This window comes from Geotrypetes seraphini, chromosome 9 (genome assembly GCF_902459505.1).
Source record: "Geotrypetes seraphini chromosome 9, aGeoSer1.1, whole genome shotgun sequence".
NCBI classification, from domain to species: domain Eukaryota; kingdom Metazoa; phylum Chordata; class Amphibia; order Gymnophiona; family Dermophiidae; genus Geotrypetes; species Geotrypetes seraphini.
Window position 1 is genome coordinate 35,022,463 of NC_047092.1, and position 16,954 is coordinate 35,039,416.

General features: G+C 43.9%; 1 protein-coding gene across 1 annotated transcript in view; it reads right to left on the bottom strand.

Moving 5' to 3' along the window:
• Positions 1 to 15,448, bottom strand: part of LOC117366337 (integumentary mucin B.1-like) — a 95,298-nt gene extending 79,850 nt beyond the window's left edge. The window contains exons 1-2 of the mRNA XM_033957600.1: positions 15,443 to 15,448; positions 15,166 to 15,192 (exon numbers count right to left, since the gene is read on the bottom strand). The gene's annotated coding sequence lies outside the window, so the exon portion shown is untranslated. The remainder of the gene's footprint in view (positions 1 to 15,165; positions 15,193 to 15,442) is intronic.
• Between the last annotated feature and the right edge of the window lie 1,506 nt (positions 15,449 to 16,954).

The window sequence follows — 16,954 nt, forward strand, 5'->3', positions numbered from 1 at the left end:
CCTCTTTATCCTCCTTAATCACTCCCTTCCTATCCCCATCGTCCAACGGCCCCACCTCCTCTCTCACTGGTCGCTTCCCCTTTACGTAACTGAAGAATGCCTTGAAGTTTTTCGTCTCCCTGGCCAGCCCCTCTTCGTATTTCCCTTTTGCTTTTCTAACCTCTCGGTGGCATTCCTTTTGGCATTTCCTGTGCGCCTGGAGATTTTCCTCCGTTGGGTCCTTTTTTCCATCTCCGGAAGGATACTTTTTTGTCATTTATTGCCCTCTTTACTTCTGTTGAGATCCAAACCGGGTCCTTTGACCGATTGTTCTTGCCGCCTTTCCTGAAACTGGGGACGTACATTCTTTGTGCTTCCTGCAGGGTGTCCCTGAATAGGGTCCAGGCGCTTCCTACAGTCTCCATCCTAAGGATGTTTCTGAGCTTCCTCCCCACCATTTCCCTCATAGCAACATAGTTCCCTTTCCTGAAGTTGAGCGCAGTTGTTGCGGTCCTCCTTACTGTGGGTGTCCCCCTTTCTAATGTGAATCTGATCGCGTTGTGGTCACTGTTGCCTAGTGGTCCTCCCACTTCTTCCCCTCTTGCAGGCCCCCCTAATCCGTTTAGGATGAGGTCAAGAGTAGCACTCCCTCGTGTTGGTTCCCTGACTAGTTGCTCCATGAAGCAGTCCCTCACAGCTACTACAAATCCTGTTTCCCTAGTGCAGTTGGAGTGACCCATACTCCAGTCAATCCCCGGGTAGTTGAAGTCCCCCATCACTGTTACACTTCCAGTCCTGCATTCTTGTCTCAGTTCAGCTTCCAAGTCGTGTCCGACTCCTTCCGGCGTACCAGGTGGGCGATAGTACAGCCCCAGTTTTATGCCTGCACCCTTGTTTCCCGGCAATTTGACCCATAGCGATTCCAGCCCCTCTGCCTTCTTTGCCATATCCATCCCGACCGAGTAGATAGAGTCCTTTATATATAGTGCTATGCCTCCCCCCTTCTTGTGGGTCCTGTCCCTCCTGTAGAGCTTGTACCCCGGCAGCGCCACATCCCATTGATTCTCCTCTGTCCACCATGTTTCTGTAATTCCAATTATATCCAGGTCTTCCCCCTTGGTCACGACCTCTAGTTCACCCATCTTGGCCATGAGGCTTCTTGCATTTGCGTACAAGCACCGCAGGTCCCGTCGTTTTTCCTCCACCTCTGTATTTACCTGGGCCACCTCCCCTTGAACTTCGGGCAGTTCTCCTGTTCCCTGTGCTTCTGCTTTGCCCTCAGCCCTTACCCTCGTAGCTTTCGGTTTCCCCACATTCCCGCCACCCCACTTCCCCGCTTTTCCTCTGGGTTTTCTAGCCCTACCGGCCCCCTCCTGGGCTATCATCCCTTGAGCCTCCGTTTGATCCCCCTCGCCTTGTGGCACCCCTATATTGCCCTCAGCTTTCGCCCTCGTGCCACCCAGTCCCCTTGTGTCTCCATGCCCCTTAGTCTCCTCCCAGCAAGCTCCCTTTACCTGATGTTTCCCTCACTGTCTGATCATAAGATCCATCGGTCTCTCTACTTCCTCCTTGCAATCAGCCCGTTCAGCATCTGTTCTGGATACTGTTGTCCGAAGCGTCAACATCAGATCAGCTGTCGGCTTTCCCCCTCTCCTCAGTTTAAAGCCCTCTCGATCTCCTTCCTCACATTGGCTGCCAGTAGTCTAGTTCCCGCTGTGCTCAGGTGCAGGCCGTCCCGCCGGTAGAGCTTACTCTTTCCCCAGAAGGACGTCCAGTTCCTCACAAAGTGGAAGCCCTCCTCCTGGCACCATCTCCTCAACCATGCATTCACAGCCTGGAGGACTGCCTGCCTCTTTGCATCTGCTCTCGGTACAGGCAGGATCTCTGAGAATGCTATCCTCCGGGTACTCCTCTTCAGCTTTCGTCCCAGGACCCTGAACTGGTCAGTCAGTGTGGCCATGCTGAAGTTCCTCCGGCTCACATCATTCGTTCCGACGTGGATTATCACCGCAGTCTCCTCTGTCTCTGCTCCGTCCAGGATCCTCTCAATCCTATCAGTGACGTCTCGTGTCTTGGCCCCTGGGAGACAAGTCACCAGCCGGTCCTCCCTTCCTCCAGCTACGTGACTGTCAACCTCTCTCAAGATCGAGTCTCCCACCACAATAGCAGACTTCCCTTTCCTCAGCAACCTCCTCTGTCTCAGGTCCGTGTCCTCGGTGTAGTGCGGTGTCTCTCCCTCGGGGTCCCGGTGAGTCACGGTCTCCTCCTCTTGCGTGGTTCCTCCGCTAGGTCCTTCCCCGGTGTCGCCTTGTGGATCCTGGGTCTCGTCTGCCGACATCCGTCTGTGCAGCTGCTGGTCCTGTTCCTCCACCTTCCTCCTATAGGCTTCCTCGATGAATCTCTCGAGGTCCCTCACCTGGTCCACAATGGGGCCTGCTCCGTCTGTGTCCTCGGTTGACCAGCTCGTCTCCTCTGTGTTGCGCAGTCCCTCCAGTTCCTGGACCCTGACCCTCAATCTGTCGACCTCCATCCTCAGGCTTTCCAGTTCCTGACACCGACTGCATATGTACTCCCGCCTTCCCAAGGGGAGGTAGTCGTACATATTACACTCTGTGCAGTATACCGGAAAGTATCGCACTTGGATAGTGTGCTTTCTTTCCCAGTTTCCGCAGGTCCAAGATGGAGACGGCGGCGTTGGCAGCAGTGGCGGCTGAACGGCAGCGCCAGACGAGGAGCTCAAGAGAGTCCTGGAGACCAACCAAGGACTGTGGCAAGCCAGCCAAGAGGCAGCGGAGTGTCACCATAAGGACTTTGTAAAAGTGATGGAAACACAGTCACACATCATGGGACAGCTGTTGCAAGCTTCAGTGACTGGTCCAGCGGCAAATCCGGTAATGGGGGGCTTGCCTGCCCAACCCACGGTAGGACAAAACTCTCTTAACATGCTTAACCTGAGTAAAATTACAGCAAAAGACGCCCCGGATGATTTTCTGAGCTCGTTTGAGCGTATTGCCACGGCGGCAGGGTGGCCGGTGGATCAATGGGCTGTTAGGCTGTTACCATGTCTGGCAGGAGAATCATTGGCTGCGTTCCAAACTTTACCTCCGGGACAAGCCAATAATTATCATGCCATTAAAACACACATTCTGGATTTTTTGGGGTTTACGAGAGAACACTACAGGCAGGCTTTCCGTGGCATGCAGTGGCACGAGAAAGAGAGGCCTAAGGTGGTGCTTCAATGCCTAACCAAGATGGCGGAGAGGTGGTTGCAACCTATGTTAGCAGACCCCGGGGCACTGTTTGCGGAAATAGTAATGGAACAATTTCTAGAAACAATGCCTCCGAAAATTCAGGAATGATCTGACACAAACCTTGCAGGTGGTAGAGGCATATGTAGATGTCCAAAGTAGGGTGGATATTGTAAGGCCTGTGTACAGAACATACCCACCCACACCCGCCCCAACACACACATCTGGGGATATATCACCTAGCGGGAATAGAGTGCCCAGAGCCCAGGGTATTGCACCTCAGAGGAAAGGAACTACATCCAATGAGGTTCGATGCTTTAAGTGTGGGGGAAAAGGACATTGGCAGTGGGCATGTAAAGAAACAGGAAGCCCCAGAGTGGCTTGGGGTGCCTGTAAAGAGGAAGTAGGGACCCAAGGGGGGTACTTCCTAACGATGGCCATAGGGGGACATGAAGTGGAAGCATTGTTGGACTCAGGTGCGAACCAGTCCATGATGGCCCGCCAATTGTGGAAAGAGGTGTTTCCTAGAGAAAGTGCGGGGGAAAATACGAACAGGGTTAAAATTAGGTGTGTCCACGGGGACAGTAGGCAATACCCGGTGCGGTCTACCCTTATCAGGTATAACGATAAGGTATATAGAACCCCCCTAGCGATAGTCCCCGAAGCTCCCTTTGAAATTATATTGGGTCGTGATTGGCAGGGGTTCCCAGAAGCTATGGGGAACAAACGGTGTCTGGTGAACACCCGTTCTCAAGGGCCGCCTAAGAGGGAGCCTGAACCAGAGTTGGGGAGGATCTTTCCTTTCACAGGGGAAGTCTTCCAGAGACCCCAAGGGAGGGGAGTACGGGGGACACGCGCCCAGAGGAGGAAGCAACAGCAAAGGAGAGGTCAGGCGATGGCACGAACTGGCAACACCAGGGGAGTACCCTGGTTGCCTAGGGAAGTCATGGAAACCTTCCCGACTTTTAAGGCGGAACAGAAAGCCGACCCCCACATTGAGGGAGGAGTGGCAGCGAGCAGCCGGTAGACAAGAGGGTGAAACCCGGTGGGTTATAAAACAAGGGCTACTGTATAAGGAAGTGCCGGGAAGCCACACAGGGAATAGAGAACAGAAATTGGTAGTGCCCCGGGGATTCAGGAGCTTAGTCCATCCTCTGTCAGGACACAAGGGGGCTGAGGCCACCTTTAATCAGGTTGACAGACGATTCTTCTGGCCAGGGAGTAGACAGGAAGTGATAAAGTTCTGCCAGTCCTGCCCGACCTGTCAGAAGCTCTCCTTGGCTAGACCAGCGAGGGCACCTCTCATACCTATCCCAGTCATTGAGGAACCATTACGGCGCATAGCGATGGATATAATAGGCCCCTTAGAAAAGACCTCTAGGGTGAACAGTTTCATCTTGGTGGTCATGGATGTGGCTACACGGTTCCCCTGGGCTTTTCCCATTAGGAAGGCCACATCCACCGCTATCATGAAAGAACTGCTGGGACTATTTTGCATGGTGGGGTTTCCCAGAGAGGTCCTTACGGATCAGGGGAGCAATTTCCTGTCAGCAGGAATGAGGATGTTCTGGGAAGGATTTTGAGTGAGGCACATCAAAACCTCGGCTTACCACCCCCAGGCCAATGGGATGGTAGAGCGGTTTAACCAGACCCTCAAACAGATGTTGAAGAAAGGGGTTGGAAAGGAGCCGAAAGACTGGGATTTGCTAGTGCCCTACGCCCTCTTTGCAGCCCGGGAGAAAGTACAGGACTCTCTAGGGGTAAGCCCTTACGAGCTGTTGTTTGGGCGCCCGCCGAGAGGAGTGTTGGACATGCTTAGAGATGGATGGAATTTTCCAGAAGAAGCTGGTAGTAACATCATCTCTTATCTGGCACGACTTAAGGAGGGTTTGAAACAAGCTCTTAGCCAGGCCAAGGAAAAGTGGGAGTGGAGTCAACAGCGGCAAAAGGCCTATTACGATAGGAAGGCGAAGTCACGTCAGTTAAAGGTGGGAGACCAGGTATTGGTGCTAATTCCCACAGATACGCATAAGTTCTTGGCTCAGTGGAAGGGCCCATTTAGGATTACGGATAAAGTGGGGGATGTGGATTATCGAGTAAGGGATAATAAAGGCCGCATCCAGACGTACCACATTAATCTACTTAAACCCTGGAAGGACAGGGATGGCATTGCTCTGCTGGCTCAGCGGGGACCGGAGGAAGATTTAGGGCCCCAAGTGACAGAATTTGAGATACAAGGGGAGGTGAACAAAGGGACTGATCTTTCCCAAGGGCAGTATCAGCAAGTATCAGCAGGCACTCATCGAGCAGTTTGGGGATGTCTTTTCACCACTACCGGGGACAACAGACTTAGTGACTCATGATATTACAACAAATCCGGGTAAGGTGGTACGGGTCTGACCCTACAGGCTGTCAGAAGAAAAGAAAAAAGCAGTGCAGGAACTGGTCCAGGAAATGCTGGACCTAGGAGTAATAGAGCCTTCGCAGAGTTCTTGGTGTAGTCCTATCATGATAGTCCCCAAGGCTGACGGTACACCAAGGTTCTGCATTGATTTTAGGCAATTGAATGAGGTGTCCCAGTTCGATGCCTTCCCTATGCCAAGGATAGACAAGCTACTAGATAGGCTGGGGCAAGCCCAATTCCTAACAACATTAGATTTAACAAAGGGATACTGGCAGATCCCGCTCACAGACTCCGTGCGACCCAAAACGGCGTTCAGCACCCCAAGAGGGTTGTTTCAGTTTAGGTGGATGCCTTTTGGCCTTCATGGGGCAGCTACGAATTGCCAGCGCTTAGTCCGCGAAGTGCTCCGGGATCACTATGATTACGCGGACGCATATATTGACGACATCGTAATCCACTCAGCGACATGGGAGCAACATCTGGGGCATGTGGCAGCAGTACTGAAGGCTTTAAGGGAGGCGGGGTTGACAGCAAACCCGAAGAAGTGCTTCGTGGCCCAGCGGGAGGTCCGGTATTTGGGGTACATTGTGGGAAGAGGGCACATAAGACCCATAGTGGATAAAGTAGAGTGTATCCGCATATACCCACAACCCAACAACAAAAACAGCTAAGAGCCTTTTTGGGACTCATAGGATACTATAGGCGTTTTATTCCACATTTTGCATCACAGGCAGGGCCACTTACCGACATGCTGAGGAAGGGAAGCCCTGAGATCTTGTATTGGGGAACCTCTAGCAGCCAGGCCTTTGAGGCACTTAAGAATAAGCTATGTACACGGCCGGTGTGGAGAGCCATCAACTTCGCCCAACCATTGGTGCTGCAGATGGATGCATCAGGTACAGGGCTGGGGGCTGTTCTGAGCCAGGAACACCAGGGGGTGGAACACCCAGTACTCTTCCTTAGCAGGAAGTTGCATCCGAATGAAAAAAGGTATGCTACAGTAGAGCAGGAGTGCCTGGCTGTAAAATGGGCAGTCCAGGTACTGGAGCATTACCTGCAAGATAGGCCATTCACGCTGGTTACCGATCATGCTGCTCTGAAGTGGCTTAATACTATGCGCAATAATAACGCGAGACTTACAAGATGGTATCTGGCCCTTCAGACATATAAGTTCAAGGTGGTATATCGGCCAGGGAAGCTAAACACAAACGTGGACATTTTGTCGCGTATCCCAGAAAACACAGGGGGTACCCTATCTAAACCGGATAGTCAGCTTTTAAGTGTGGGGGAATGTGACAAACGGACATCTTTCCCAAGGTTTGCCACAGGGAAAGGAAGGAAAGTATATAAACCCCAGTGCAGAAGGGCTGACCAGGTCATTGCCCAGGACAATAAATTAGCTGACTACCTGGTGAGTGACAATGAAATGGAAATAGAACAGGAAGGCTTAGACTTACCTGAAGCAGTCCCAAAGCCAGGCAGGAAGAAGCTGCCTTGCTATTGTCCATTGCCTGTAAGGCAGAAAGCTCACAAGCAGTTTCCCCTCAGAGAAACGGCATGGGCTGAGGAAGGAATTCCCTTCCCCCATCCAAAGCCAAGGGGGAGTGGTTCTTTCCCTCAGCTTAAAGCCAGGCTCGTTAGAGAGCAAAGGAGGAAGGAGGAGGAGAAGAACGAGGCTTCGCAGTAGAGCAAAGGCAGGACGGGGCCGAGCAGTTCCTCAGCACTGACTGGGAAATGACTGAGGAACAGGCTGGTAATTTGGCCACCGAATTCCTTTCCCCAGAGCCCATGGTATTGGAAGAAAGTGGGGCTATACAGGAAAGCTGTTCAGAAGAAATGGAAAACTGAATATCCTGGGAAAGGTCTGTGAACAGAGGTTTTGTTTTGGCTGTATTTCTCTGCTTGCTCTGTGGGAGTTACTAGGGAAATAATCCTGTACTGCAATTTCACATGCTGTTTTGCTGAAGTGTGGAAAGGATACAGTGATCTCCTCTGCAGGTTATGTGCACAGCAGAACCAAATGCCAGACTGTAATGCTGGCTAGTTTTAAAGCACTGAATTTCCTGACTTCCACACTCCGTGAAAGTGCCCAGCTGTAAGGAGAGTGCATTAGCAACTAACTAATTCAATTAGTCTGCCTGCCTCATAGGAAGAGTGAAATTAACCCTCTCAGGGAAAAGCCTGCTCGGGACTAGGGAGAAAGTTCAACCCAGCTAGAGAGAGTGAATGCACTGCAGGACAGCACAACATATTCCTCAGTCACGAACAGGAATGCCTCTTCTGTTAAAGCTACAGGAGAAAGTTATGTGTGTTAACTGTTTCATTGCCTAGCCTCATGACATATTAAGGACTGTATGTGTTTTACCAATCAAGTCCAGAGCTGCTTGCTTGGTGACCAGGAATGAAATGAACTTTTTCAGTTGTTTTGTATGATGATTCATGCTACCAGGAAAACCTGGAGTGGCACAATAATTCTACGGCCGGTGGCCGAATAAAAACTTATGTTTTCACCAAGGCCATTCTGACAAAGTGTGATTTTTTCCAAAACCCTTGGAGAATAAGCTTAGTGGGGCATTTGCCAGCGACTACCAACTTGAAAGGTGACCCTAATTCTAAAGGGACCACACCAGTAGCAAGCTTCATGTCAATACCTGACGGCTCAAGGTGTTCTCAGAGAGCGTGGGTGTGACACCTTGATGTAGTGGCGATATCAGAAACTTGGTTCTCGGAGTCCCACGGATGGGATATGGTCATACCAGGTTATAATCTACTCCGTCGAGACAGAGAGGGCAAATCAGGAGGAGGGGTAGCTCTATACATTAAAGAAAACATCAAAGTCACAGATATCAAGTATACGGGAAAGTCCCTCTGGGTGAACCTGGCCAGGGGCAATAACAAATGCCTGTATCTTGGTGTTGTATACAGACCGCCTAAACAAAAGGAGCAAGCAGACAATGGAATGACATTGAGACCATAACACTGCGGGGAGATACAGTGCTAGTGGGAGATTTCAATATGCCCGATGTGGACTGGAATGAACCTTCCGCTACAACCAGCGGCAGCAAGAGGATACTAGCCTCCATGCGAGGAGCATGCCTAAAGCAGATGGTACTGGAACCCACCAGGGGTCAGGCAACCCTGGACTTATTGCTCACCAATGGTGACAGTGTCACAGAGGTATCGGTGGGAGACACCTTGGCATTCAGCGATCACAACATGGTGTGTTTCCATCTCAAGAAAGGAAACTCTAGATCAAATACGTCCACTAAGGTACTAAATTTCAAAGGAACAAATTTTCAAGGCATGGGGGACTATGTCTACAACGTGCTGCAAAATCAAAGCACGACAGACAACGTAGAGGACCTATGGTCGATTCTGAAATCTACACTGCTGGAAGCAACCAACATATACATAAAAACCATGAGCAAACAATGCAGGAACAACAAACCACAGTGGTTCACCGCGGAGATATCAGAGCTAGTAAAACAAAAAAAACAACATTTGTTACCTACAAACAATCGCAGCAATTTGAAGCTAAAGAATCCTATATGGCAAAATCCAGAAAAGTTAAAACGACAGTCAGAGAGGCCAAACTCCGGATGGAAGAAAACCATAGCTAGGCAGGTAAAGAAGGGGGAGAAATCCTTTTTCAAATACATTAGCGATAGGAAGAAGAACACACGCGGCATTGGGCACCTGAAGAAACCTGACGGTAACTTTAGAGACTCAGATGCAGACAAAGCAGAATTACTAAATAACTACTTCTGCTCGGTCTTCACCTGCGAAGCGCCAGGATCCGGTCCTCAGCTACAGACATGGGGGGGTTCGGAAGACCCATTCCAGGACATGGAATTTACTGCAAGTGAAGTCTACCATGAGCTATTAAAAATAAACGTGAACAAACCTATGGGCCCGGATAATCTACACCCTAGAGTATTTCGAGAATTGAGTGATGTCCTGGCAGAGCCGTTGGCCATGCTCTTCAATCTTTCCCTGAGCAAGGGAAAAGTACCCCTAGACTGGAAAATTGCAAACATTATCCCGCTCCACAAAAAGGGAGGTAGGTCGGAGCATGAAAATTATAGACCGGTGAGTCTCACATCAGTAGTGAGTAAACTCTTGGAAAAATTGATTAAGAACAGATTAGACGCGTTCATGGATGAAGAAAGATTAAGAGATCCCCACCAGCATGGCTTTACAATGGGAAGGTCCTGTCAATCTAATCTGATAAGCTTCTTTGATTGGATAACAAAAAAACTAGATGACGGTGAATCACTGGACATAGTGTATTTGGACTTTAGTAAGGCTTTCGATAGTGTTCCATACCAAAGGTTATTAAATAAGATGAACTCGCTAGGACTAGGAGAAACACTGACAGCATGGGTACAAGACTGGCTTAGTGGAAGATTTCAAAGAGTGGTGGTAAATGGTATCTCCTCAAAAACGTCGAGAGTAATCAGCAGAGTGCCAAAGGGCTCAGTCTTGGGCCCGATGCTATTCAATATCTTTGTTGGGGATCTGACTGAGGAACTCCGAGGCAAAATTACATTATTTGCCGATGATGATAAACTATTTAACGTTGTGGGCAGGCCTCAGAACCTGATAGTGCAACCAGGCCCAACACTATGGAGCAAGACCTGCTTGTATTGGAAAAATCGTCCAGTACTTGGCAACTAAACTTTAATACCAAGGAATGTAAAGTGATGCACTTTGGGAGTGGAAATTCACGCAAAACATATACCTTAAACGGCGAAAACTTATCAAGAACTACAGCAGAAAGGGACTTGGGAGTTCTCATCCGGGACGATATGAAAGCTGCTAATCAGGTGGAGAAAGCTTCAGCGAAGGCCAGACAAATGCTGGGTTGCATCAGAAGGAGCTTTATCAGCCGAAAGCCGGAAGTAATACTGTCGTTAAATAGACCCATGGTGAGACCTCACCTGGAGTACTGTGTCCAATTTTGGAGATCACATTATCAAGAAGATGTGAAGAGAGTGGAGTCGATACAGAGAATGGCCACTACGATGGTCTCAGAACTTAAAGGCATCCCATATGAAGAACGTCTGATCAAACTGCGCTTATATTCTCTTGAAGAACGCAGGGAAAGGGGGGACATGATAGAAACATTTAAATATATTATGAGCCACATTAAAGTGGAGGAGGAAATCTTTTTTCTAAAGGGTCCAACGGCGACAAGAGGGCATCCACTAAAACTTAAGGGAGGAAGATTTCATGGTGACACCAGGAAATACTTCTTCACTGAAAGGGTTATTGATCGATGGAATGATCTTCCCCAACAGGTGGTTGAGGCCAGTAACGTGCTCGACTTCAAGAGTTGATGGGACAAACAGGTGGGAGTACTGCGGAGTTATGCTCAATCGATAGATACTACAATGGAGAAAGGTCCTAGAGCAGGAAGACTAGTTGGAGGGAGTGTTCTCGAGTGGGCAGACTTATTGGGTCATTGGCCCTTTTCTGCCATCATATTCTAAGTTTCTATGTTTCTATGAGCTTTAGTTGAAAAATAATCAGCAACTAGAGATCTATTCTGTGACTTTGGACATAGAGTATTGGGACCGGGATACACAATAAGAAAACAAATTACAACCAAAAGAAACACATCTAAAAGATTTGGGAACTTTATAAAGAATCTATCATTTACTTTGTACTCAAGGTGAAGCTGTTGTTGCTAAAGAAGAAGAGATTAAAGATTTAACAACTGATGAATTTGTAAAGTTGTTGATGCAACTATAGGAAGTGGGGATGGGCTTTAGTTGAAAATTAATCAGCAACTAGAGATCAAATCTGTGACTTTGAACATAGAGTATTGGGACCGGGATACACAATAAGAAAACAACTTACAAGCAAAAGAAATACCATATATAAGATTTGGGAACTTTTTAAAGAATCTGTCAAAAGTAAATATAATTTACCTTGTGCTGCAGATGGAGCTGGTGTTTCTAAAGAAGCAGGGATTAAAGATTTAATAACTGATGAATTTGTAAAGTGGTAGATGCAACTATGGAAAGTGGGGGGATGGGCTTTATTTGAAAACAAATCAGCAACTAGAGATCAATTATTTGATATTGGTCATAGAGGAAAAGGACCATGAGAAACATTGAGAAATAAACCAGATTAGAATCAAAAGAAATACCATATACAAGATTTGGGAACTTTTTAAAGAATCTGTCAAAAGTAAATATAATTTACCTTGTGCTGCAGATGGAGCTGGTGATTCTAAAGAAGCAGGGATTAAAGATTTAATAACTGATGAATTTGTAAAGTGGTAGATGCAACTATGGAAAGTGGGGGGATGGGCTTTATTTGAAAACAAATCAGCAACTAGAGATCAATTCTTTGATATTGGTCATAGAGGAAAAGGACCATGAGAAACATTGAGAAATAAACCAGATTAGAATCAAAAGAAATACCATATATAAGATTTGGGAACATTTTAAAGAATCTGTCAAAAGTAAATATAATTTAACTTGTGCTGTAGCTGGAGCTGTTATTGCTAAAGAAGCAGAGATTAAAGATTTAATAACTGATGAATTTGTAAAGTGGTAGATGCAACTATGGAAAGTGGGGGGATGGGCTTTATTTGAAAACAAATCAGCAACTAGAGATCAATTATTTGATATTGGTCATAGAGGAAAAGGACCATGAGAAACATTGAGAAATAAACCAGATTAGAATCAAAAGAAATACCATATACAAGATTTGGGAACTTTTTAAAGAATCTGTCAAAAGTAAATATAATTTACCTTGTGCTGCAGATGGAGCTGGTGATTCTAAAGAAGCAGGGATTAAAGATTTAATAACTGATGAATTTGTAAAGTGGTAGATGCAACTATGGAAAGTGGGGGGATGGGCTTTATTTGAAAACAAATCAGCAACTAGAGATCAATTATTTGATATTGGTCATAGAGGAAAAGGACCATGAGAAACATTGAGAAACAAACCAGATTAGAATCAAAAGAAATACCATATACAAGATTTGGGAACTTTTTAAAGAATCTGTCAAAAGTAAATATAATTTACCTTGTGCTGCAGATGGAGCTGGTGATTCTAAAGAAGCAGGGATTAAAGATTTAATAACTGATGAATTTGTAAAGTGGTAGATGCAACTATGGAAAGTGGGGGGATGGGCTTTATTTGAAAACAAATCAGCAACTAGAGATCAATTATTTGATATTGGTCATAGAGGAAAAGGACCATGAGAAACATTGAGAAATAAACCAGATTAGAATCAAAAGAAATACCATATACAAGATTTGGGAACTTTTTAAAGAATCTGTCAAAAGTAAATATAATTTACCTTGTGCTGCAGATGGAGCTGGTGATTCTAAAGAAGCAGGGATTAAAGATTTAATAACTGATGAATTTGTAAAGTGGTAGATGCAACTATGGAAAGTGGGGGGATGGGCTTTATTTGAAAACAAATCAGCAACTAGAGATCAATTATTTGATATTGGTCATAGAGGAAAAGGACCATGAGAAACATTGAGAAATAAACCAGATTAGAATCAAAAGAAATACCATATACAAGATTTGGGAACTTTTTAAAGAATCTGTCAAAAGTAAATATAATTTACCTTGTGCTGCAGATGGAGCTGGTGATTCTAAAGAAGCAGGGATTAAAGATTTAATAACTGATGAATTTGTAAAGTGGTAGATGCAACTATGGAAAGTGGGGGGATGGGCTTTATTTGAAAACAAATCAGCAACTAGAGATCAATTATTTGATATTGGTCATAGAGGAAAAGGACCATGAGAAACATTGAGAAATAAACCAGATTAGAATCAAAAGAAATACCATATACAAGATTTGGGAACTTTTTAAAGAATCTGTCAAAAGTAAATATAATTTACCTTGTGCTGCAGATGGAGCTGGTGATTCTAAAGAAGCAGGGATTAAAGATTTAATAACTGATGAATTTGTAAAGTGGTAGATGCAACTATGGAAAGTGGGGGGATGGGCTTTATTTGAAAACAAATCAGCAACTAGAGATCAATTATTTGATATTGGTCATAGAGGAAAAGGACCATGAGAAACATTGAGAAATAAACCAGATTAGAATCAAAAGAAATACCATATACAAGATTTGGGAACTTTTTAAAGAATCTGTCAAAAGTAAATATAATTTACCTTGTGCTGCAGATGGAGCTGGTGATTCTAAAGAAGCAGGGATTAAAGATTTAATAACTGATGAATTTGTAAAGTGGTAGATGCAACTATGGAAAGTGGGGGGATGGGCTTTATTTGAAAACAAATCAGCAACTAGAGATCAATTATTTGATATTGGTCATAGAGGAAAAGGACCATGAGAAACATTGAGAAATAAACCAGATTAGAATCAAAAGAAATACCATATACAAGATTTGGGAACTTTTTAAAGAATCTGTCAAAAGTAAATATAATTTACCTTGTGCTGCAGATGGAGCTGGTGATTCTAAAGAAGCAGGGATTAAAGATTTAATAACTGATGAATTTGTAAAGTGGTAGATGCAACTATGGAAAGTGGGGGGATGGGCTTTATTTGAAAACAAATCAGCAACTAGAGATCAATTATTTGATATTGGTCATAGAGGAAAAGGACCATGAGAAACATTGAGAAATAAACCAGATTAGAATCAAAAGAAATACCATATACAAGATTTGGGAACTTTTTAAAGAATCTGTCAAAAGTAAATATAATTTACCTTGTGCTGCAGATGGAGCTGGTGATTCTAAAGAAGCAGGGATTAAAGATTTAATAACTGATGAATTTGTAAAGTGGTAGATGCAACTATGGAAAGTGGGGGGATGGGCTTTATTTGAAAACAAATCAGCAACTAGAGATCAATTATTTGATATTGGTCATAGAGGAAAAGGACCATGAGAAACATTGAGAAATAAACCAGATTAGAATCAAAAGAAATACCATATACAAGATTTGGGAACTTTTTAAAGAATCTGTCAAAAGTAAATATAATTTACCTTGTGCTGCAGATGGAGCTGGTGATTCTAAAGAAGCAGGGATTAAAGATTTAATAACTGATGAATTTGTAAAGTGGTAGATGCAACTATGGAAAGTGGGGGGATGGGCTTTATTTGAAAACAAATCAGCAACTAGAGATCAATTATTTGATATTGGTCATAGAGGAAAAGGACCATGAGAAACATTGAGAAATAAACCAGATTAGAATCAAAAGAAATACCATATACAAGATTTGGGAACTTTTTAAAGAATCTGTCAAAAGTAAATATAATTTACCTTGTGCTGCAGATGGAGCTGGTGATTCTAAAGAAGCAGGGATTAAAGATTTAATAACTGATGAATTTGTAAAGTGGTAGATGCAACTATGGAAAGTGGGGGGATGGGCTTTATTTGAAAACAAATCAGCAACTAGAGATCAATTATTTGATATTGGTCATAGAGGAAAAGGACCATGAGAAACATTGAGAAATAAACCAGATTAGAATCAAAAGAAATACCATATACAAGATTTGGGAACTTTTTAAAGAATCTGTCAAAAGTAAATATAATTTACCTTGTGCTGCAGATGGAGCTGGTGATTCTAAAGAAGCAGGGATTAAAGATTTAATAACTGATGAATTTGTAAAGTGGTAGATGCAACTATGGAAAGTGGGGGGATGGGCTTTATTTGAAAACAAATCAGCAACTAGAGATCAATTATTTGATATTGGTCATAGAGGAAAAGGACCATGAGAAACATTGAGAAATAAACCAGATTAGAATCAAAAGAAATACCATATACAAGATTTGGGAACTTTTTAAAGAATCTGTCAAAAGTAAATATAATTTACCTTGTGCTGCAGATGGAGCTGGTGATTCTAAAGAAGCAGGGATTAAAGATTTAATAACTGATGAATTTGTAAAGTGGTAGATGCAACTATGGAAAGTGGGGGGATGGGCTTTATTTGAAAACAAATCAGCAACTAGAGATCAATTATTTGATATTGGTCATAGAGGAAAAGGACCATGAGAAACATTGAGAAATAAACCAGATTAGAATCAAAAGAAATACCATATACAAGATTTGGGAACTTTTTAAAGAATCTGTCAAAAGTAAATATAATTTACCTTGTGCTGCAGATGGAGCTGGTGATTCTAAAGAAGCAGGGATTAAAGATTTAATAACTGATGAATTTGTAAAGTGGTAGATGCAACTATGGAAAGTGGGGGGATGGGCTTTATTTGAAAACAAATCAGCAACTAGAGATCAATTATTTGATATTGGTCATAGAGGAAAAGGACCATGAGAAACATTGAGAAATAAACCAGATTAGAATCAAAAGAAATACCATATACAAGATTTGGGAACTTTTTAAAGAATCTGTCAAAAGTAAATATAATTTACCTTGTGCTGCAGATGGAGCTGGTGATTCTAAAGAAGCAGGGATTAAAGATTTAATAACTGATGAATTTGTAAAGTGGTAGATGCAACTATGGAAAGTGGGGGGATGGGCTTTATTTGAAAACAAATCAGCAACTAGAGATCAATTATTTGATATTGGTCATAGAGGAAAAGGACCATGAGAAACATTGAGAAATAAACCAGATTAGAATCAAAAGAAATACCATATACAAGATTTGGGAACTTTTTAAAGAATCTGTCAAAAGTAAATATAATTTACCTTGTGCTGCAGATGGAGCTGGTGATTCTAAAGAAGCAGGGATTAAAGATTTAATAACTGATGAATTTGTAAAGTGGTAGATGCAACTATGGAAAGTGGGGGGATGGGCTTTATTTGAAAACAAATCAGCAACTAGAGATCAATTATTTGATATTGGTCATAGAGGAAAAGGACCATGAGAAACATTGAGAAATAAACCAGATTAGAATCAAAAGAAATACCATATACAAGATTTGGGAACTTTTTAAAGAATCTGTCAAAAGTAAATATAATTTACCTTGTGCTGCAGATGGAGCTGGTGATTCTAAAGAAGCAGGGATTAAAGATTTAATAACTGATGAATTTGTAAAGTGGTAGATGCAACTATGGAAAGTGGGGGGATGGGCTTTATTTGAAAACAAATCAGCAACTAGAGATCAATTATTTGATATTGGTCATAGAGGAAAAGGACCATGAGAAACATTGAGAAATAAACCAGATTAGAATCAAAAGAAATACCATATACAAGATTTGGGAACTTTTTAAAGAATCTGTCAAAAGTAAATATAATTTACCTTGTGCTGCAGATGGAGCTGGTGATTCTAAAGAAGCAGGGATTAAAGATTTAATAACTGATGAATTTGTAAAGTGGTAGATGCAACTATGGAAAGTGGGGGGATGGGCTTTATTTGAAAACAAATC